The 24,495-nt window shown below is 46.8% G+C and overlaps 1 protein-coding gene across 1 annotated transcript in view; it reads right to left on the reverse strand.

The window, feature by feature from the left end:
- GRID1 (glutamate ionotropic receptor delta type subunit 1) overlaps positions 1 to 24,495 on the reverse strand; it is a 688,202-nt gene that overhangs the window by 152,406 nt on the left and 511,301 nt on the right. The gene's annotated exons all lie outside the window — the stretch shown is intronic.

A 24,495-nucleotide genomic window follows, 5' to 3' on the forward strand; every position in this document is an offset into this window, starting at 1 on the left:
ACCTGAGCGCTATTAGCAGTGCCAGAAATTAATCCTTTGTCCTCTGAAATCTATACTGTTGTTCTTTTTAATATCGTTTCTGACAAATGAAGAATCTTTGCTATGGTAAAATACAGTGTTATCGATTACATGAGCTGGGAGATCATGGTGGCTGACCCGTGCAAAACATGCAGTTCAGGTAGCTCAGGTGACGAAACACCTGTGGGAGCTGGTGAGTTGTTAACAGCTGGTTACCGAGGTACAGACTTTCTAACCAAGTGTTAGCTCATTGCACTAAGCCTCCTGAGTCAAATCTGTATGCAACAGCTGCCCTGCGTGCCTGGACTTGTGGAGGCTCTTCATAAGGATCCCAGAGCCTAAGCCCACAGGTGAATATTTAATTTCTCCGTTTTCCAGCAAAGAAACAGAGCCCTGTGTTTAAGAAGCCGGTTCAAGGTCACCGGGCGGAACTTGATTTGAACCCGAAACGTCTGATCTCAGAAGCCCTCACCGAGACCCCGAGGAGAGCTTGCGGCCGTCGCCACTTATTTACGAGGCAGGGAGTCTCAAAAGGCTAGCACTGGTTTGACCTACACTTGTTGGACTTTTGTCTCCCTAAATGGGTAAATTATAAGTTTGATTGCACTAAGTCCAAATGAGCATTCTTTTAAGAACTTCACGTCGTTCCTAAATTGAAAAGCCAGCCAGGTCTGGGAACCCCTGTGGTTAGCACGAGATGATCATGACGGTGACAACACTAATGACAGGGTTTACCAGTTAACCCTCAAGCCAGGAAGGTGCCCGGGCAGCGCACTGTGCTTTCAACCTCCACCCCGGCGTCGTGCAGAGGAAATGCTCGCCTTACTGATGATCAACGTCCCTCACTTCTCCACGGGATGGATCATATGGTTTTTCTACTGACAGCTTGGAAGCAGAAATTCTTCATTCAACGAATGTTTATTGAGCATGCCGGGCCCTTTTCCAAACCTCGGGGACCCAGCAAGAACAAAACAGGCTAACGTGCCTGGTCCTCTCCAGCACACAGCCCAGAGCGAGGAGTCAGACAAAAAGCAGAACAAATCAAAAGAAAGAACGTGCTGGATGGCTGTAAGGGAAGAGTCTGGGCTTGGGATTTTAAGCAAAGTAAACCGTGAAAGCCTCAGCGAGGAGCGGCTATGAGGAACAACCCAAACGATTTGAGGAAGCACACTAAATGAATATTAGGAGGAAGAATGGTCCAGGGTGCAGGGACAGCAGGTACAAAGGCCCTGGGGCAGGCCACCGGGTGGGTGGAAGGAGGAACAAGGAGGAGAAGGCAGCTGCAGTGCGGTCAGGGAGGACAGTAGGAGACGAAGTCAGAGAGGGCAGGGTGACTGGTCACGCGGCCCTACGGGCTGTTCTAGAAAAGGTTCATGTACAAGTCAGCCTGCATGCGTGTGTATGTGCATGTGTGTGTCTGAGTCTTTTTCCAGGGGCTCACAAAGTTAATTGCAATGAAAGAGTGTACATTGAAACGGGATCAGAAGAAGAAAAAAAAAATAAGTTAGGAAATCAACTAGAAGTGCCCAGGAGGAGATGGCACCTCCACCCGCCTTGCGCTCAGCCTCCTAAGGGCAGCAGTGGGGAAACATCAGCAGTCACCAAACACAGAAACAGAAGTGGAAGGACAGGAACTGCCCTGGACCACTCCGACTGGGCTCAGCTTTGTCATCAGAAAAGACGGTCTCCGAGGGGATCTGAAACCCCGACTCCGTGCAGCCAAGGGGGGGCATTCTTGGTCCTTCGCAGCATCTTTGCCGAGACGCTTCCCAGAGGCTGTTTCTTAAGAGGGCCGAGGGCATGGCGGCTAAAACGGCTCTCCCAGGGCTGCAGGGACGCCTCTGATCATACGCGGGGCCACCCTCAGGCACTCAGACTGACTCCAGCACCCATTTCGTCCTATCAAGGGGAGAGGGGACACAGCTTGTCCTTCACGCGCCCGGGCCCCACTGAGCGGCGTTCAGCGTGGCGGGCGCTCCGCCCGGTACCCCCAGCGGCCCCTGCAGGCAGCTCCTCTGAGAACATCCCCCGAGACTCAGAGCCAGGCGGCGCCCACCTTCTGCGGAAGCCGAGGCTCCTGAGAAGAGCTCAGCCCACCTGGGCTGCGTGGCGAGCGGGAACGCCGCTGGTGGGTGCGAGAAGCACCCTAGGAAACTGCCAGAAGCCTGCTTCAGCTCACGGGCAGGTAAGAGGGCAACCGGGCACCCGAGCTCCCGTTCATCCGACATGGCTAGGCTTGTTTTTCTAGGAAACATGTAGAGCTGTTGTCGCCAGATGCGTGCTTAAGCCAAAACCAAACCGCCCAGAGACCGAATGACCTGTGAGAAAGGTGGGCGTCAGCCAGGGTCCACCCAGGAAGCCACAGGGAATATGGGGGCGCTGGCAGGGGAAAGGTCACGAGACGCCCCACGGGGGCTGTGGGCCTTTAAGAACAAGAGCACCTAATGTTCACTTTGTTTTAGTCCAGTGTGGAGCTGTGATGCAACTGCCCCTCCACTGTGTCAAACTTTCAGTAAATCTGCTGTAGGTAGGTAGGTGCGTGGGTAGATAGATAGAGATAGAGAAATTGATTTTATAGCTATCTATATAAGAGAGTCGGTGAACATCTAGCAAGGATAAAAACAAATTTTAGAAAAGTTGAAATGTCAACCTTCTCTTGGAAGAATTATTGTTGGGAGTTTATTGTCTGTCCAGGAATCTCAGAGTCCAAGGTGTGAAAAACATTCAGCTCTGTGTTAAAGAATTTTTGACTCTCATCTCAATAGCAGAGTACAGATTTATGCATGAATTATGTACCTATTTCTAAAGAAAATACAAGCTCAGATGATATAAACCAACCAACAAGCCTATAAATGGATAGGAACGCTGCAGCTGTGGAGGTTAATGGGTAAGGACAAACCTCTAGAAGAGGATTCAGGGGCCATGGTGGACTTCAGCCAAGGGCGTTTTTCTCTGGAAAGCAGAACCTGGGTGTGCTTGGGGAATCTGGGTCCCTGCCAGGCAGAAAGAGCAGGCCAGGGCTCCCCCCAGGAATTCAGCGTGGCTGGAACATCTGCCTCCCTGGGAGCGTTGCCTGCATCTACCCCAGTTCTAGCACTGCGTGTGGGGTGGGGCAGGAGTGCAGACACTAGGGCCATTGCTTCATGGATTTAGCACATACGCTGCAGTGCTTAACCTGAGGGAGCCAACGCTTCTGGCCCTGCATTTTGCAGCTGTCCCCTTTGAGAAAGGGGTGAAGAAGCCATGTAAGGAGAGACAGATGACACCTAAGTCGGTGCCCAAAAGAGCTAGCCGTGGCCGAGGGCAGCTGACTCCCAAGTCCCACTCTCTCCCCTCTGACTCACAGCTGCATTGCTCACCTCCAGTTTAGGGGGGCCACGGGCCTCAGTTCTGCAAACTGAGACGGAAGGGCGGGCCCCTCCAGGCCTCACCCACTGAAAGCCCCCGTCTCTCTCCCCATCTGCAGACGGGGTGCTCTCACCCGGCCCCGCTGTGGAAGCCAGCCATGCAACGGGGGGCCCAGGAGGCCGAGGGGAGCAGAAACCCCCCACTGCCTCCAGGCGGCCAGGAGCACTGGTTTGGGGTTCCCATGAATGAGAAGTAAACCGCCTGCGCTGGTGAAGCTTTTAAACCCTGAGACTAAATACACAGGTAGGGAGGTTGCCACGCTGGGGTCTGAGCACCGCCAGGCCTTCTCAGTGCTCAGCTACCCCAAAGCCTGTGCTCACCACCTCGTTTATAAAGCAAAGGAAACTATCTGGTTCCTCAGTGCTCAGAGGAAAGAGACGCTCGGCAGGAGACGAAATGGTCAGGAGGCGCATTCCACGGAGATGGGAGGGAAGAGACGGGAGAAAGCCTGCGCCCCCGGGAATCCCAGGGCAGGGCGGGGAAGTTCGGGGTTCCCCACCATAAAGGAGGGCTCCAGCCCTTTCTGACACTGAAACGAGCCTGGCCCCACTAGTCTAGGGCTTGCAGGCTGGAATGAAATGATCGGTGTCCTCAACTCCCCAGGGCAGGGATGGTGCCTTCAGGAAAGGGCTTCATGGGAGTTTATGGCTCTAGACCCCCGTAAGAAACGGGCTGTGCCCAGCTCTCTGCCAGCACGATCACCACCACCCTCCAGAGATCGGCCTGGCTCAGGGTCAGGCTGAGAACAGGAGGTTAATTCTCCTCTGATAGAAAGAAAAGGTCAAGCGGCCGCTGCAAGTGCATTAAACACACGTACACCCTCCATCCATTTCGACATCGTGCTACTTATGATGAATTTTTTTTCCATAAAGTATTCCCCCAAGCAATTATCTTTCCCAAATTGCAGAGGAAGGGAATCCTGACTCTCTCGGGGAGAACCCGCCTGGATCCATGGCCAGACGGAACTGAACAGTCTTTTGGAAGACGGGCCGCAGCTACCTCGCCCGCCAGCCAATCCGCAGGCACCCGGCGGCGCCAGGCGCAGTGCTGGGCATGGGAGGAGTGGGTGGAGGGGGGTCGTGCAGCCCCTCGACCCCTGCGCAGCTGCCCCACTCTGGGGGCGTGCAGGCGCAGCGGCCTCTCCCCACTGGCTCGACAGCCGCCCACCTGAAGGCACCTCAAGGGAGCAGGGACGCCTCCCAGGGGAGCCGAGGGTGTCCAGAGATGGCACGGGCAGCCGTGCGGGGCAGGATCAGCCGCTCAGGCCCCGGGTGTGGGGGCAGCAGCCCCCTCCCCCTCCCCCCCGCCTGGCCCCCACCCCAGGGGCTTATTGCTGTCGGCAGTCTCAGAAGCGCAGGTTCACATTTAGATAAGTGGCTCTGAAATAAAATGGACTATAATTATTGTTACAGATCGCAGTAATTATGGAGGAGAAAAGGGCGGATTGGATTAGCACATGCGACACCCCCCAGGACCCTGTGCGGGGAGGGGATTTGTGCAGTGGGCGGCGGGAACCTGCTGGGAGCGCCGGGTGTCACCGCTTGGGCGGGGGCTGCCGAGGGCAGGGGGCCGGGAGTGGGAGGGAGAAGCGCTCAACCGGAAAAGGAGCCGGTCGTTAGCCAGCCGGCCTCCCCCGCAGGCCAGGGGCAGGGCCGCAGCTGGGCGCGGCCGCTGGGACCGGAAGGCTCGCCGCCCACTCCGGCTGCACCCCCGTGCCCACACCCCTGTGCCCGCACCCCCATGCCCGCACCCCCCTGCCCTGATCTGAGCGGTCCCACCCTTGGCAGTCACGGCTCTGCTGTCCACCCAGGCCCCCCGCAGAGAGGCTGCCAGTCTGGGAGTCGATGGAATCCAGAAGAGAAAGGAGCAGTCACCGCCATATGCATTGCCATGTGACAGAAAGGCTAAGGAACCCTGAAGATTGCCAGTCAGCCAGAAGCTTCCAACCCTGGCTGGAAGCCAGCCTCTGAAGCTGGGAGTCAATAAATTCCTGTCATTAACCTAACCCATGGGATTTGTTTTAGTAGCCGAGACACTAAAACACTGGCCAAGTGAATGTATTGTCCCATGAAAGGCAAATACTCATTGCTTCCAACAAGCTGACGATTGACTCAGATCTGGGTGTCTGGGAAGGCCTGTCTTTTCTGGAGGAACTCGTTTGTTAACCTTGGCAGAAATTTAATGGGGCCTGTTTCCTTCTTCACTGTGGCTAATAGGAAGCTCATAACCACACGTGCAGAGTATGGGACTGACCCCAAGCCACTGATGAGCACCTTAGAATGGTAAAGTCACTGAGCACTATCCCACACAGAGGGAGGGTTTGGGCTGCTTTGATGTCTTCAGTCTAAGCCAGGACTTGTCTGAGTAATGAAATGGGCTGGAGAACGCCAGGGAGCGGAAGCAGGGCAGGAACACGCATCTTTTCTACTAACCTCTCCAGCTGGCTTCGTCCCGCATCCCTGCCTTCATTTCCCTTTTGCCCTGATGGCCCCCATTTCTGATTCGGAAGGGAAAAAAAATCTAGGGGTCCATTAATTCTTTCTGCAAGCTGCCTCTAATCCTGTGTTGGAACAAGGCAGAGTGTAAATAAATGGGTTCTGAGGGACCCCCGAGCGGCCACTCGGCTTAGATTTAGGTCGTCCACAAGTCTGCTTGTGATCTATTTTGGACTCCTGGGATTCTGGCTGGGTAAGCAGGAGCAGCAGAGCTGGCTCGAGGACCGCGACACCTGCCGCCAGCGCTCCACGGAGCCCTGCTCGCTGCTCCTGCGCAGGCCGAGGGCACCGGGGTGGGGGGCCGTGGGGAAGGTGCTGGCTCATCCGCAGCGGGACTCGTGGGCCGTGCCGGCCCAGGGACCACGAAGGCACAAGAGCGATGAGCCAGGCCTGAGCCTCTACTCGTAGAAAATGGGCTGGGGGCCGGAGAGGGCACCTGGGCCGAGCGGGTCCGCAGGGGCTCGGTGCGGTGGATCCTGCCATCACACAGCCCGTCCACCGCGCCTACCCTTGCAGGGGTGCTCTGCCACAAGTGAAGCGGGCAGCACGCCAGGGCTGCAGGCTCACGACCCGAGCAAAACCCAGGGAGGGAGGTCAGGCTGGTGTCAGAGCTGCCCTCGGGGTGGGGAGGTCGCCGGGGCACCCGCCCCAGGCCGCAGCCTCGGCCGCCCCGGGGCCCTGCGCCATCCCAGTGGTCCCGTAAAACGCACACTTCCCAGCCCCCTGCTTCAGACCCGCAGTGCAGCCTGCTCCCCCTCGGCGACAGCAGCACCCCTTCCTCAGGCGCCCTGCCTTCTCCCTGGGGTTCACCTGCGGGAGCCCTTGCCGCTTTCCCCCCCAAGCCGGACTCTGCGCCGGGCCTCGGCTTCGACGCCGCTCTGCCCGGAAGCTTCCCCGATGCCCCCTCCAGGCTGGCTGGACCGGGGCTGGGCGTCTCCTCAGCACCCGGCCCTTCCCACCCACGGCGACGCCCTGTGGAACGGTGGGAGGCCCTGGCACCGACGAAGACGGGGAGGCCACGGCGGGGCCTCCTGTTGTGCCCGCGGCTTCCCCGGCAGCGTGCCCGGCAGAGCCAGGAAGGCGGTCAACAGGCGGCGCAGAGGGCGGGCCAGCGAGGCGCCTCTCCGGCCACCGGGCGCCCATGGGTGGCCCCGAGGGGGGTGGCCTCAGGGATCCTGGCTCTACACCCAGGGGACTGTCAGGTCCTGGACAAGGGAAACTGGCAGGAAGCAGAGCTGGGCTGTGAGGCCGCAGGAGGGCAGGCGGCTGGGGTGCGGCGGAACCAGGCGGGAAGGAAGCCTGGGCCGGAAATGCCTGGTGGCCAGAGGTGCAGGGGACAAGCACGCTGGGGTCGCCGGGGTCACCGCCTCCCAGCCAAGTAACTTTCCTGGATAAGAGGCCTGATGCCCAGACTCCGTCACGGAGGAAGCGCGTCTCGGCGCTTTCAGGAAGACGCAGGCAGGAAACCAGCCTGCCCGCTCCAACCTCCCACCTGGGCTGGGGGCTGGGCACCCCACCCACCGGCACCTGCAGGGCCTAGGGCAGGTACTGAATCACTTCTGACGCCCAGGAGGCAAATCTGCATGACCCGGATCCAAACAGGCAGATCCCCCCGGGATGGCAATAAAGGACCGCTGTGTTTCATGCCATCCGTGGGCTGCGGTTTTAATTCTTTCTTCATCTTGAGTGTTTGAGGAAGCACTGACTATCTCAGAATTTAGAAAGGACCCAGAATTCTAGAACCCTAGAATGGGAAAGACTTTTAGAAGTCAGGTCATTAAAAATCCCACTGAAGACAGGAATCCCTTCCATCACATCTAGACTCTACTTGAATACTTCCAGCAATGGAGAGCTCACTATCTTGCAAAGGTGTCAGTGTGTGGTCTTCTGACAGCTCTGATAGAAATTTTACCTAGTTGAAATCTGTCTTCCTGTAATCTCTGCTTCCTAGAACAACACAGAGTATGACTTCCACTGATCTGTAAGGCATACTGCTTCTTGGACCACTTCTAGGATCATTTAGGTTTCCAGGTTACCCATGAGAACCTAGGCCCTCTGAGCAGCTCTCAAGCCCCATATCTCTTTTACAATTCTCCCAAATCCTTCACATCTTCCCAGCCTCCCTGTCAGAGCCGGGGCCCATATCGTCAACATCTCTCCCCTAAACTATTGTGCTGACCCCCTAGCTAGCCCACGACCTCCAGCCTCTCATCCTTCTAATCCCCACGCCACATCCGATGATCCTTCTGAAATGAACCCTGACTGTGCCCTCACCCTTTTTAATATCCTCCCGTGGCTTCCCATTGCCTTTGGATACAGCCAACATTCCTTAATAAGGATTTCCATAATGGATAGCTAATTATATCCTTAGTAACCTGCTGGAACTCTGATGACCAGCAGGCTCTGGGCTAAGCCCACATTATCTTACATAATCCTTGCAAAATGTCCTGCAAGGCAGGTTCCATTTTTATCCCTATTTTGCAAACAAAGAAAAAGCTTTTCCCCAAGTCTCCAGCCTTCTCAAGATCAAATATCTGGTCAGGGACAGATGTTAGACCCAGTCCCAAGAGTTTCCCGCCCCAGGGTGGCTACCCACCCCAACTCGGCAGTGCAGCAGCTGCAGCGAGCCCTGCAGCCTCTCCAGGCTCACCTTCCGTCTTCCCCTCCCAAAGCAGTCTCTGACCTGACAGCACTAAACCCAGCTGCTCCACCAGGAGAAACCACTGCACGCTCCTCCGGGCCGCAGTGCTGCGTGCTGTGGGGACTTCACTCGTGCTGGCCCCTCGGCTGGGGTTACTCGGCTGGCCGCTCCCGGTATCACCTTCCCATCTACCTGCCTCCATGAAAGTGTGCCTGAACCTCAACTAACCACTTTCTTATCTCAGTTCCTATTGCACGTTGGGTCCCTACTTCTTGACTTTCTGTCAACACCCTAGTTTTAAGCCCTTGGTGACAAATTCTATATCCTATTTACCGTGTTATCCCCTGACTCTAGTACAGCTTGGAAGAAGGTCAAACAAGATACAGAGGAAGGATTCGAGCCTTGCTGGGGCACACCCATCCTTACACGCCTCTCCACACCTGCCAGTGCCTGGTGGCCTCCCCAGGCCACACCCACAGCCTTCTTGTGCTTGTGCACAGTAACTTCATAAAAGGGGTATCATACACTTGACACGCCATAAGTGGTAACTGCAGCTGCTAATACAAAGAAAACAATAACAAAGAGTATACAAAGAACAGAATTACACTGGGAGATGGTCATGGTGTGAGGAAAAACTCCCTCATCTTAGGTTGGATGACTTAACCCAGCATCTTCTACAGGATGTTCTCTTCTCAAAGGATTTTAGGTCCTAAGGAGAATAGCACCACCGCTGACACCACCAAAACCACCACCACCAGCAAAACCGACACCACCAACACCCACGCCACTACCACAAAAACCACCACCAACACCACCACCACCAGCAAAACCGACACCACCAACACCCACGCCACTACCACAAAAACCACCACCACCAACACCAACACCAAAACCAACACCACCAACAACAAAACCACCACCACCAGCAAAACCGACACCACCAACACCCACGCCACTACCAAAACCACCACCAACACCAAAACCAACACCACCAACACCACCAACACCAACACCAAAACCAACAACACCAACAACAAAACCAACACCACCAACACCCACGCCACTACCACAAAAACCACCAACACCAACACCAACACCAAAACCAACACCAACAACAAAACCACCACCACCAGCAAAACCGACACCACCTACACCCACGCCACTACCACAAAAACCACCACCAACACCACCACCACCAGCAAAACCGACACCACCAACACCCACGCCACTACCACCAAAACCACCACCAACACCACCACCACCAGCAAAACCGACACCACCAACACCACCAACACCAACACCAAAACCAACACCACCAACACCCACGCCACTACCAAAACCACCACCAACACCAAAACCAACACCACCAACAAAACCAACACCAACACCAAAACCAACACCACCAACAACAAAACCACCAACACCAACACCCACACCACTACCACAAAAACCACCACCAACACCACCAACACCAGCAAAACCGACACCACCAACACCCACGCCACTACCACAAAAACCACCACCAACACCAGCAAAACCGACACCACCAACACCCACGCCACTACCACAAAAACCACCACCAACACCACCACCACCAGCAAAACCGACACCACCAACACCCACGCCACTACCACAAAAACCACCACCAACACCACCACCACCAGCAAAACCGACACCACCAACACCCACGCCACTACCACAAAAACCACCACCAACACCACCACCACCAGCAAAACCGACACCACCAACACCCACGCCACTACCACAAAAACCACCACCAACACCACCACCACCAGCAAAACCGACACCACCAACACCCACGCCACTACCACAAAAACCACCACCAACACCAGCAAAACCGACACCACCAACACCCACGCCACTACCACAAAAACCACCACCAACACCACCACCACCAGCAAAACCGACACCACCAACACCCACGCCACTACCACAAAAACCACCACCAACACCACCACCACCAGCAAAACCGACACCACCAACACCCACGCCACTACCACAAAAACCACCACCAACACCACCACCACCAGCAAAACCGACACCACCAACACCCACGCAACTACCACAAAAACCACCACCAACACCACCACCACCAGCAAAACCGACACCACCAACACCCACGCCACTACCACAAAAACCACCACCAAAACCACCACCACCCACGCCACTACCACAAAAACCACCACCAACACCAAAACCAACACCACCAACACCACCAACACCAAAACCAACACCACCAACAACAAAACCAACACCACCAAAACCCACGCCACTACCACAAAAACCACCACCACCAGCAAAACCAACACCACCAACACCAAAACCAACACCACCAACAACAAAACCACCACCACCAGCAAAACTGACACCACCAACACCCACGCCACTACCACAAAAACCACCACCAACACCACCAACACCAGCAAAAGCGACACCACCAACACCCACGCCACTACCACAAAAACCACCACCAACACCACCAACACCAGCAAAACCGACACCACCAACACCCACGCCACTACCACAAAAACCACCACCAACACCACCACCACCAGCAAAACCGACGCCACCAACACCCACGCCACTACCACAAAAACCACCACCAACACCAAAACCAACACCACCAACACCACCAACACCAAAACCAACACCACCAACAACAAAACCAACACCACCAAAACCCACGCCACTACCACAAAAACCACCACCACCAGCAAAACCAACACCACCAACACCAACACCAAAACCAACACCACCAACAACAAAACCACCACCACCAGCAAAACCAACACCAAAACCAACACCGAAACCAGTAACAATACCTATACCACCAATACCACCACCAAAACCACTACCACTGCCAAAACCAACACCAACTCCACCAAAACCAATAACAACACCTGGACCAGCAATAGCACCAACGCCAACACCAAAACCAACCAACGCCAACACCAAAACCACCATCAACACTGAAACTTCCAACAACAACAACATCAACACCAAAACCAGTATCACTAATACCACTATCTCCAACAACCACACTACCATAAGCCTTGTGGCCAGCGGACTGTGGGAGAGAGAGGATCCAACAAAAATTAAACCCATGTCTTTCCTACATACTTTGAAGAGGCTAATGCGTGCTATGAGCCAGCACAAGACAGATTTAACATACAGCATTTCCCACACGTATTTATTCCAGAACCCAGCTTTTGGGAAGCATCTTCTTAAATGACTGTGGCTCCAGACACACTTGGGAAAATGCCAACTCAATATCTATGCCAGGAGAGGTGTTCCGATTGATTTTTTTTCCCAAATGAAGACTAGATTTTCCTCTGCTGAGGATATTTTGATAGCCTCCACTGAGCCTGCCATAATCATTTAAATCTCAGCTCAGCCATGCATCACTCCAGCTTCTTAATATGATCAGGCACCTAATCATTTATCTGACTCATAATATCACAGGACAAAAACAAGCATAGCAATTCCCACCCGTGCTCCTGAAGCTCGGAGCAGCCGTGCTCACAGAGAAAACATGTGTCAGCAGGGAATGCTTTCAAGAGGAGAGTCACACAGGGTCAGCAACGCATTTCCTCACAGTGCTTGGGAGGGCATCCCTCAACCACGGCTGCTGGCATCGCCCAGAAACCCTTTGATGAAACAGGTCTCAGAGAAAGAAAGCAAGTCTCACCTGGCCCAGCTCGATGCCCAGCTCATGAAAACACCCAAGGGATTGATGGGAATTAGTAACCACCAGGTAATGTGTGAAAACCATTGTTTCTCTCAGCCCACCTTGGACAGGGCTTGAGTAGCAGCAAGTTCAATGTTTTATTCCTAAAGCAATGCCGGGGGTGCAGCTGGCGTGGGCTGCAGGTGCAGGTGCCAGAAGCTGTGAAAGGCAGGTGAGCCTGACCAAGGCCCTGCCTTTGCCCGCTGCCTCCAGGAGACAACATGCCACAGCCTTGAGGGCAAGCCCCCGTGGGGAAATGTGACGCTGGCATGCTTCCAAGTGACAGCTTGTCCTGATCCCACCCAGATCCGAAATTCATTGTGAGCTATTTACCAACCCCTTCCACTGTTTGCACAGGCCCCTGGTTTAAAATGGCAGAAGACACATTCTCTCCCAAGTACTAACTAAAATATTTATGAAGGCACATAAATGACAAATATATATATATATATATATATATATATAGAGAGAGAGAGAGAGAGAGAGAGAGAGAGAGAGAGAGAGAGAGAAGAAGAAGACCATAACACTAGTAGTCAGCCTAATGTAAAAATGGGGGCAGGGGGTATCCCCATGAATATATGGTTAATGGAGGCGGGTGGAGAAATGTAATCATTGGACCACCGATTCTTTGCTTCCAAAAACAGGATGGTCTGGTCTCTCTGAAACACCAGAGGAAGACATTCTAGCACCATCTACATCTTCCTTGCTTGCTCCCGGGCCCACGGTCTCTACTAAACTGAGCACTGCACAGCCATTCCAAAGAACACAAGTCCAACAAAGTTCTCCTCCAAGACCTTTGTCTAACTCCGTCTTGAGGAGCTGCAATTCCATCAAAAGCTCTGAGAAGCCATTCAGTAAAGAATTCTGTTTTCTTTCACGTATTATTTCATCAATGTATTTGAATTCACAGCAATTTCATTAGCATCTCTATGCATCTTGCAGAACTGGTGCTCCCTGAGTCATACATTTAGGAAATGCTCTAAATCCATTCAGGGAAAACAATTTTCAGAGAACGATAGCACAAGAAATGGATGAGAAAAGAGACAGGCCAGAAGATGTAGACTGACTAGGAAAGCGCTTTGGGCTGGGACAGGCTTAGAAAGAATCTGAACGTCTTACAGCAGGGACGGCAGCTGCTTACTGAGCCATCTCTTTAGTGTGCCAGAGAAACTGACTACAGGTAGAGCAGTGCCTGATGTAGTAAACAAAACCTTCAACCTAATTCTAAGAGCATGTTATTTATGAAGCTGTTACACAGAACTAAAAGGAGAAAAAACAGGCTAAGGTGGAAAATGACTGAAAGAAATATGAAAATAACAAGCTGAGCTTAAAAGGGAGATGGTAAGTTAAGGAAGGTAGAATTGCAAATAAAACCAAACTTCTAACCCCAGCATTATCATCTACTTTGGAACTATTGACGAGAAGCTTGAACTGGCCATGGGCAGTCCCTCTTCCCAACACTGTGAAAAGGCAGACAGAAGAGGCAGACAGGAAAGGTGTAGAGGATGAGCGGGATCAAAGCCAGAATTACGGAATATTCGGGGCAGGGAGTGTGATATATGCATGAGCCAGAAAACACACAAAAACCTCAACAGAACCCAAAAATACCCAAATTTCTCAATCAATTGTAAATCAAAGGGCCTTCCATGCTTCCAACCAAATTATTTAGAATAAATCTAGACATATCATAGTAAAAATATTTGAATTGAATGACAAAAACATGCAGCAACAATTTCTTATGAAAAGACAACGATGTAGACTAAAAATCACTTGATTTCAGACTTTCCCTCTTTTAGATAAAGGCAGGAAAAGGAAATGTCTTCACTTTATACAATGACACAAGAAATGTAGTCTAGATCAAGAAGGGTGTTTTAAGTGAAAAAGGCTCAAAAATTAAAAAGTGACATACTTGAGTAAATAGCATGAATATATAATCTACTAACCTGAAAGAGATATCGGAATTAAGAATCAAGATGAGCAAATCATGGGGGGAAAGTAATGATGCTGAGCACATACATAATTTAAGCATATCATTAGGATGCCTTAACTCAAGGTTGTTGCTTTCTGATAATTATTTGTCAAAGGAAATTTGCAGTCTGCTCAAACATAGGTAAAATATCAAGAAGCAACGCTATTTCCCCAGTTTGAAACATAGGGATGCAATGCAGGAGTAGCAGTCCAAGCCTCCCTTATCACACTGAGCTGCAGAGAACAGGGCAGAGCGGGGGAGAGGAGAGCTAAGGAGAACAGGACAGGGCAGGGAGAGCCATAGGAGAACAGGGCAGATAGGGAGGCTATAGAAAAACAGGGCAGAGCAGATGGAGAGGTATAGGAAAACAGGGCAAAGTGGGGGGTGAAGTGGCTATCGCCAATCTTTGGGAATCATAGTGGAAGGAAAATTTACTCTGGAGGTAAATTTTCCAAGACTTAAAGAGATATGAATAGCCTTGGATTGAAAAAAATCAAGAATGAAAAAAAGGGAAATAAGAAATAAGAGGATTGATATTATACTGAAAATTAATAGTATTCAAAACAAATAAAATTATCTAAAAGTTTCCAGAGAGAAACAGAATATATGTCAAGAATAATTTGATGTTAGATTTATCAACATCAATACCGGGTTCAATTAAAAATAATTGAGAAACATATAAGAACATAATAAAAATAACAACTAAAGTTACATGTTATAGAAGACAAACAAAAATAATACTGAGGCAAATTATTAGCTATAAGAAATGAATTTAGCAAGAGGAATGAATACAAAATCTACACACAATAGTCAACTATATTTCTATGCACCAAACAATTAGAAAAATTATTTTAAAGGACACTGTTTACAATAGCAAACAAAAGTCTAAAGTACTTAGGAATAAATCTAACAAAATATGTGTAAGACCCATATGGATAAATTTGTAAAAATGACTGAAAGCATTATAACCAAAATTAATACAGAAACAATCCTCCTTCTGCCAGGAAGGATTGGCAGAAACTTTCTTAAAGCTTCAAAAATAGTGACAGGACTGCAGTAAAGGGCAGGTACCAAATCAAGACAAGCACCACTTACAAGTATAGGCTATCATGCTGCCATCGCTAGTCCAGCCCCCACCCCTCGTCAGCTGGCCTCAGCTCCCAGGGCAGATCCCTGGCCCCAGGTCTGAAAGGAGCAAAGCACCCCTCATAGGCTTTCTAGGAGCAGGTATATCTGACCCATTCTATCTGTTGGTGGTCTGAGGGACCCCCCATGCCAGAACTTAACCCTGCATGTATAAGGCAGCTCACTGACCTGTCTTACAGAGCACTATGGGAGAGCAGTCAAGCAGTGCTGCTTGAGGCAAGGGATTTCTGGCTATAGAATATATAGTGCAGTGCCTAAACCATGAGGTGATTGCTTTCTAGGGAAGAAGGAACATTTGGAACTGTGTAAATAGGGGGATTCTCATGGTGACATACACATGCCCAAGAAAAGACATGCATAGTAAAGATCATAGAGGCCCTTACACTTTGGTTTGAAGCTGTTTTCTAGACTCATTGTATGGATAAGCCCTGAAGGAGACCACTTGAACAGGTCAATCTACAAAGAGTGGGAAGTATGTTTTCTCTTCATGGAAAGCTCCATCAAAACTCTAGCTGGATACAAGATCAGGAAACAGATATCTTGGAGTCTAAATTCTAAACTGCACAAAGAGCACATTAAAATATAACCATGTCCAGCTTTCAACTAAGGATTGCTCTAAAAGAAAAAAAAAGAAAACAACAAAAACAAAGAAACAGGAAGTGATGGCACAGGCAAACGTAATAGTAAAGCATCAGAAACCATCAATGAGGAGGACCAGGTCTGAGATATATCAAAGACTTTGAAAAACATGGTCCTAAATATGCTAAAAGAACTAAAGAAAACATAGACAAAGAACTAAAAGAAATCAGCAAAATGATAGAGGAACACAAAGAGTATCAATAAAAAGATGGAAATGATGAAAAGGTACCACACTGATCTGAGGACCACAGTAACAAAAATTAAAAGTTCCCTAGAGGGATTCACAGCAGATTGAAACCGGTAGAAGAAAGAATCAGAGAGCTTGAAGATAGCACAATTGAAATAATTTCATCTGAGAAGCAAAAAAAAAAATGAATGAATAAAGGTGAACAAAGCATGAGGAACCTGTGGGACACAAAAAGCACACCAATATATGCATTATGGAGAAGAAAGAGAGAAAGGGGCAGAGAAAATATTCAAAGAAGTAATGGCTGAAAACTTCTCAAAATTAATGAAAGACAGGAATATACAAACTCAAGACACTGAATGAATTCAAACAGAATAGAACCAAATAGACCCTGTGCCATAGCATATTATAATCAAATACCAAATGCCAAAAAATAGAGTAAATTATGAATGCCAAATGAAAGCAGCAACAAGGGAGCCTAAATAAGATTAAGTGCCAATTTCTCATTGAAAACTTTGGAAGCAAGAAGGCAGTGAGATGCCATATTTAAATTGCCAAAAGCAAAAAAATTGCAAAGTAAGAATTCTGTATCTGGAAAAACTGTCTTTCCAAAATGAGGGAGAGATTTAGGCATTTGCAGAAAAACAAAAGCTGAAGAAGTTTGTCACTCCTAGGCTGGTCTTACAGAAGATTCTCAGGAGTTCTGTAGGTTAAAAGGAAAGAAAAATAGTAGATTGAAGCTGCATGAAGAAATAAGATCTCTAGTGAGGGTAATGAGGTGGGAAAATATCAATGTCAATACTATTGTATTTTTGGTTTGTAACTCCACTTTTTATTTCATATAGGATATAAAAAGCAAATGCATAAAATGTAATAATAAATCATTAGTTTTGGACTCATAATGTACAAACATGTAATTTGTGACAAGAACCACATAAAGATGGGAAATGGAGTGGTAAAGGACCAGAGTTTTGTATATTATCTGTGGTGGTGTGTGTGAATGGATATTAAGAGTTTGGGACAACACATTGGATCAGGGAGAATTTATTGTTATGTGTCCATTAAGCTGAGATTCTGGATTCAATTTTGTAGCTTGAGGGGTTTAAAAAGGCTATAAGTGTGTTTGGGTGGTTTGCTAAAACACGGACCAATAGGTGGCTGACATTATCTGAGGTTGAAATGCCACAACTGTCCTTGTAGAATGTAGAGGAGATCCAAAGTCTTAGAGAGATTTAGTGTGTTTTTGGTTGTGTACTGGACAGTTGAGCATTGTTAGACAAAAAACCATGACTGTTATTGTTGTAAGGTGATGTGTTTGCTGCCAAGTTGATAGGGGTGCACGGTGATACTGCGATGGTTAGGTTCATTTGTCAACTTGGCCAGGTTTTGGTTTCCAGTTGTTTAGTCAAGCAAGCACTAGCTGGACTGTTGATATGAGGACATTTTGTAATATTAAATCATCAGTAAGTTCATTGCATCTGTAGCTGATTACATTGGCAACTGTAGCAGTTTGATTGGTTATGAATTTCAAAAATAGATATTGGACTATGTTTATAATCTGGTCTGTACCTGGGCATGATTAAGTTATGATTAGGGCTTTGATTGGGCCATGTCATTAGGGTGTTGAGTCCCCACTCACAGTAAAAAGGCATGGAAAATGACAGAATTGAGGGGTTTTGAGTTTGATGCAGAAACCTTAAGCTGGAGCCCTGGGAAGTAAGCTCACAGAGGAAAGAAAAGCAACCCCCAGGAAGAGAGGAACCCTGAGGCCAGGAAGAAGCAAGCCCTGGGAAGAGAGGAACCCTGAACCCAGAGAGAAGCAAGACTCTGGAAGGGAGGAACCCAGAAAGCCTGAACCCTCACAGATGTCAGCAGTCATTTTGCTCCAACATGTGAAAATAGACTTTGGTAAGGGAAATAACTTACACTTTATGGCCTGGTATCTATAATCTCCTACCACAAATAAATACCCTTTATAAAAACCAACCCATTTCTGGTATTTTTGCATCAGCACCCCTTTGGCTGACAAATACAGCAACCAACTGAGGAGACTGCCTTCAGTAATGAGAGATGTCTCATCTAAATCAACTGAAGAACTTAAAAGTTGAAGTCATTATTTCACCAGTCAGAAGACAGAATTTCCATCTCTACTTCAGAATTCATAGAAAACCTTCATCAGAGTTCCCAGCTTGTGGCTTACCCTACAGAATTTGGATATGTGCATCCTCACAGAATTTTATTAAAATTCTAATAAAAATCTCAAAATATTTTCAGATTTCTTCTGGTTAGTTCTGTTTCCCTAAAGAATTCTGACTAATACAGCTCTGGTACCAGAAGCAGGGTGCTACAACAGCATATACAAAAAATATTTTTTAAAAAGTCTTTGTAATTGAGTAATCAGTAGAGGTGGGAAGAATTGTGAGGTGCTTGTTAGAAAAGGCCTAGATAACTTTGAAGAGACTGTTGGTAGAAATATGGATGTTAAAAGTACTTCCACTGAGGCCTTAGAAAGAAATGATGAATGCGTCACTGCAAACGAGAAGAAAGGTGATCCATGTTTTAAAATGGCAGAGAACGTGAGAAAATTGACTTCTGAATTTGGATGGAAGACAGAATTTGAAAGTGACAAGCTTGGATATTTAGCTGAGGAGATTTCAAAACTAAGTGGGTAAATGGTGGCCTAGTTTCTCTTTGCAGCTTGTAATAAAATGAGAGAAGGGATAAACTAAGAATTGAACTCCTGGGCATAAAGAAACTAAAAATTGACAGTTTGGAAAATTATAAGCTTCCAAAAAATGAATCTCATAACAATAATGGGCCATATGAGGACTTAAGTGAACACGGAACCAGCCAGTCATTTCCATGTAAACCAGGACTGGAGATACCATTATCCAGGAAGGATCTGGGGAAAGTCCTACTGTCTGTTGGTTTGGACCTCTGTGCGCCACATGAGAAATTGACCTTTTTTTTTGCAAGATCTGTATGAATGGTACCACTACCAGCCTGAACTAAAAGGAACAGAAATGGGAAAGATTGAAGGAAAAATGACTTCAAAGGGCAGAACCAAGGAGGCTGAGGTCTGGACCAAAGACATCTCAGGGCAGGAGAGCAAGCCCACACATGTGTGTGGAAAGTCTGTGCTATTACCCCAGTTTTCTCAGATGCCTGGGTGATTGCAGAGAGCTTGGCTGCCTCAACAAGGCTTGACAAGGCTGGAGCTAGAGTCCTACTGCCACCATGATGCTTGATGAGGCTAGTGTCAAGTGCTTGGCCATTATCTCAACACCTTAAGAAGTTGAAGCTTTCACCCTAGTGTTCAGAGAGAGCATAGCCACTGTGCGAGCACTTGAAAAGTGTCTGTCTGCCACTGCATCAAGCACAGAGGACAAGCCATCTTTCCATACATGACTCTTAGATCTTCAAATCTAATGGAGTATGTCCTGCACAGTTTTGGAATTGTTTTGGACTGGTGACCCTTGTTTTCCATCCAGTTTCTCCCTATGGCAGTGGGAATGTTTATCCTATGACTGTCCCTCCTTTGCATGTTGGAAGCAGATAGCTTGTTCTGTAGGTTTCCCAGGTCCACAGATAGAGGGGAACTGTGCCCCAGGACAGACCACACCTATAACCGATTTTGATGTGACTTTATAGTTAGCGTTGTTACTGAAATGACTTAAGCCTTTTGGGATAATATGATGGAAGGAATGTATTTTGCATGTGGAAAGGTGTGTCTTTTTATGGTTCAAAGGATGGAGAGCAGGGGTTTGAAACTGTATCACCCAGAAAAAATGTTCTCAAAGCTACTCCATTTTGGTGGGTGTAACCTATTGTAATTAGGGTCTTTTGATTAGGCTATGTCAGTTAAATCATGGCCCAACATGGGTCTTATCCTTTTATTTGCATCCTTTACACGAGAATTAAATTCAGACAGTGAGAGAGAAAGCCACCAAAGCAAGAAGCTGAAAGTAGGGAAACCAGGAAGAGAAGGGAGAGCCCAGCAGATGCCACCATTTGCCTTGCCATGTGACAGAGTTGAGGATCGCCATCCAGGTCCTGAGGGAGAAAGCATTACCTGACGATGCCTTGATTCAGACATTTTTCTCAGCCTCTAAACTGTAAGTTTATAAGCTAATAAATTCCCACTGTTAAAAGCCAGCCCAACTTACGGTATCTGCTTTCAGCATCCTAGCAAACTAAAACACTATTCCACTATTAAGAACTGGTACCAAAGCAAACAAGACCCCATGGTAATTACAAAGAAAATATCAGAAACTATGCCAGTCATAGAAACAGAAATTAGAGTATATGTTGCCAGAATAGGGGCAAGGGAAATGCAGATTTAATGCATAATGGGGTAAAGGGTTTCTGTTTAGGAAGATGAAAACGTTTTATTAATTGACGGTGGTGAGGGTACTGAAATGATATGAATGTATTTAATCCTATTTAATGATATGCTTGGGAGTAGTTGAGATAAATTTACTTGTTTCATAAGTGACTAGGCTAGGAAATTAGCATGGCGATATTAAGAGTTCAAGGAGCATGATGTAAAAAACATACACTCAGGTGTTCAGAAAATTGACCGATAGAGGATAGACAGATAGATATATGGATAGATTAATAGATAAATGGATTCGTAGAGAGATGGATAGAACAAAGCAGCAAATCTGGAAAAATATTAAAATTGGGAATCTGGATATCTGGAGTTTAGGGGTAAATTGAGGTTTGCATTATTTTTGTAACTGTTCTGCATATTTGAGAGTATTTCAAAATAAAATGTTACAAAAAGTTAATGTGAATACAACATATCAAAGTCTGTGTGATAAAGCAAAAGCAGTTGTTGGTGGAAATTTATATAACTTTAAATACTTATACTTTTCAACAGAGAAAGATGTAAAATCACTAATCCAAGGCTTCAATTAAGAGATTAAAATTAAGAGCAAATTAGATACAAAGTAGGTAGAATAAATGACAGATGATATATGACTGACAGGGAGCTGTACAGAACATATGTCCAGGGTGCATGGTAATGTTTGGATATACTCATAGTGGCAACAATTAAAAACCACAGTAGGGGGGGTACTGGGTTCCTGGCCAGTGGTGCTCTGTCGTGGTCCCTAGGGGAGCAGCGACAGTCTCCCAGGTACAGTGGTGGGGACCGGGAGGGAGTGAGGGTTCAACAGTGAGCCCCTGATACTAATGACTATGCTTGTGAGCTGATAAACCCAAAATAATAACAAGGCCTAGAGCAACTTTGTGCCTGGGAATTTCCTTCTGTCAGCCTTCATGTTACTCAAATGTGGCCAGTCTCGAAGCCAAACTCAGCATGTAAATGCAATGCCTTCCCCCCAGCGTGGGACATGACACCCGGGGAAGAGCCTCCCTGGCAACGAGGGACCACTATCAACTACCAACTGATGATGCAACTGGAAAATGACCTTATACGGAAGGTTCAATGCGGATCAGCAGAATATCCATGTCTACATAAAATACCATGACTTTAAAATGCTGTTTGACCTAAACTAAGGGGGAAATGGAAAGGAGAAATGAGTTTATATGGCTACGAGTTTCTAAAAAAGAGTCTGGAGGCTGGCAGAAGGTTTGCCCTCATGCACAACTGAGCAGAGTCAGAGAGACAGATAAAGCAGATACAACCCCCAGATATTGGTTCCTTTGAGGGCTAAAGAGACCCATGGGAGTTATGGTCATGGCCGATGGGGTTAACTACCAGGGCAGATGGCCCCTCTTTGGAAATGGTGTTTATGTGGGATGAATCTGGACTCAGATGGGATCTCCCTTCATAAGACTTTCATGCTAATGTGCTGGAGGTGCAGTTAATGTTGGGGTTTAAGATATATTTAGGGGATTTGAATCTCTGGACTGACAATGTAATAGCCAGATCCTGAGCCTCAACAGACTCCAGCACCTACAATCTGATTTATTGGACTTACTACACTCAGCTAAGATGGAGGTGAAGAAGGACAACCACCACACCATGGAGCCTAGAGTGATTACAACTGAAAATGGGAGGATTGCATCCAGCATCCAGGTGGAATCTGAGCCTCCTCTTGACATAGAGGTGCAATGGACACAACCAATCCAGTGTCCACATAGAAGAGGTGGCATTGGATTGGGAAAAGTGGACATAATGGACAAAGGGTATGGGGAAAGGCAGGAAGAGATGAGAGGTGGAGGCGTCTTCGGGACATGGAGCTGCCCTGGATGGTGCTTCAGAGGTAATCACCGGACATTGTAAATCCTCACAGGGCCTACATGATGGAATAGAGGAGAGTATGGGCCATGATGTGAACCAATGTATATGAGGTGCAGAGGTGCCCAAAGATGTACTTACCAAATCCAATGGATGTGTCATGATGATGGGAACGAGTGTTGTTGGGGGGGGGAGAGGGGGGGTGGGGGGGTGGGGTTGAATGGGACCTCACATATATATTTTTAATGTAATATTATTACAAAGTCAATAAAAAATAAAAAAATTAAAAAAAAAAAAAAAAAAAAACAAAGTAGGTAGAATAAAGGAAATACTGAACAGAGAAAATCAATGAAACTGAAAACAAACAAGAAATAGAGAAAATCATTGAAGCCAAAATTCATTTTTTTTTGAAAATATCAATAAAATTGAAAAAATCCTATTTAAACTGATAAAAGGGAAAAATGAAGGTACACATAACTAATACAAGGAATGGAAGAGAGAACATTCCTACATAGTCTGCAGACATTAAAATAGTACTTAAGCAATTATTATAATGTGAATGATTGAAAATTTAAATGAAATGGAAAAAAAATATTTTGTGATTCAAATTACCAGAACCAATAAAGAAGAAATAGGAATTTTGAATAGAAATTGAATTTCATAATTTAATTTTATAACTTAAAAGCTTCCTACAAAGAACACTGCAGGTCTAGATGGCTACATTGATGACTTTCAAAAACCATTTGAGGAACAAATAATGCCAATGTCACACAAACAATTTCAGACAACAAAATTGTGGTTCTTCCCAACTCATCTCATATGGATAGTATTATCCTGATTCTTACATGAGATAGTATAAGAAAGAAAAACAAATAGACCCATATCTCTCATAATAATAAATTAAATGCACCTATATATAAAAAAACTTGTAACATCGTGACCATGTAGGGGTTTATCCTAGAAGTGCAAGGCTTTTTACAATTCAAAAAGCAATCTAAATAATTTACATAAACACAATAAAGGGTCAAATTAATATAATCATGGAATATGCAAAGAAAAAATTCTGTTTGTTTAAATTCAAAATAGGAACTTAATAACAGTTCAAAACCCTTTAGTTCACATTATACTTAAATGTCTGAATACTTTCCCACTAATACTGGGAGCAAGGAAAGATATCAACTCTCAGCTCTTCATTTCAGCATTGTACTGGAGGTCATCGTGCAAAAAAGGTGGGGATGAGGGATAAGGGAGGAAGAAAATCAAGAAGTAAAACTTATTTTTTGTCATGCATGTAGAAGATTTCAAAGATGACTAGGAAAAATTTACAAAAGCTAATAAATGAATTTAGAAAACTCAAAGCATACAATAACTGGAAAATGAAATTTAAAGATAACATTTGCAATGGTATACAAAAATTCATAAGGATAAATTTAATAAAACATAGGCAAGAAATGTATACCAAAAACTATACAATATTGATTAGAAATATAAAAAAAAAACCTAAATAAATGCAGAGCTTTTCTGTGTTCATGAACAGAATAGTGAATGTTATTAAGACATTCAAACAACCCCAAATTAGTCTAAAGGTTTTTACATTTCCAAAAAGTATACCAGAGGGGGTTTTGAGAAATTAATGGCCTGATTCTAAAAATAAAAAAAATGTAATCCTAAAAAAGTAAAGGATCTTTTTGACAAAGGGGAAAGTTTATATTACCTGCTTTCAAGATTTCTTATAAAACTTCAGTAATCAAGACAGTGCGGTATTGGAGTAAGTATATTATAAGGAAATAGAATAGAATCCAGAAAGAGATTCACATATATATGCTAAATTGATTTTCAACAAAATTCCCAAAGTAATTCATTAACGCAAAGAAAGTCTTTACAACAATTATATATCACACTCAAAAAGTATACATGCCTAGACATGTATTTCTGAGGGCTACAGAGACCCACAGTTTCTATGGTCATGGCAGATGGAGTTCAGTGCCATGTCAGTTGGCCCTACTTTGGAGTTTGTGTTCCTGAGTGTGATGGAG

The sequence above is a fragment of the Dasypus novemcinctus genome, chromosome 6, assembly GCF_030445035.2.
Source record: "Dasypus novemcinctus isolate mDasNov1 chromosome 6, mDasNov1.1.hap2, whole genome shotgun sequence".
NCBI classification, from domain to species: Eukaryota; Metazoa; Chordata; class Mammalia; order Cingulata; family Dasypodidae; genus Dasypus; species Dasypus novemcinctus.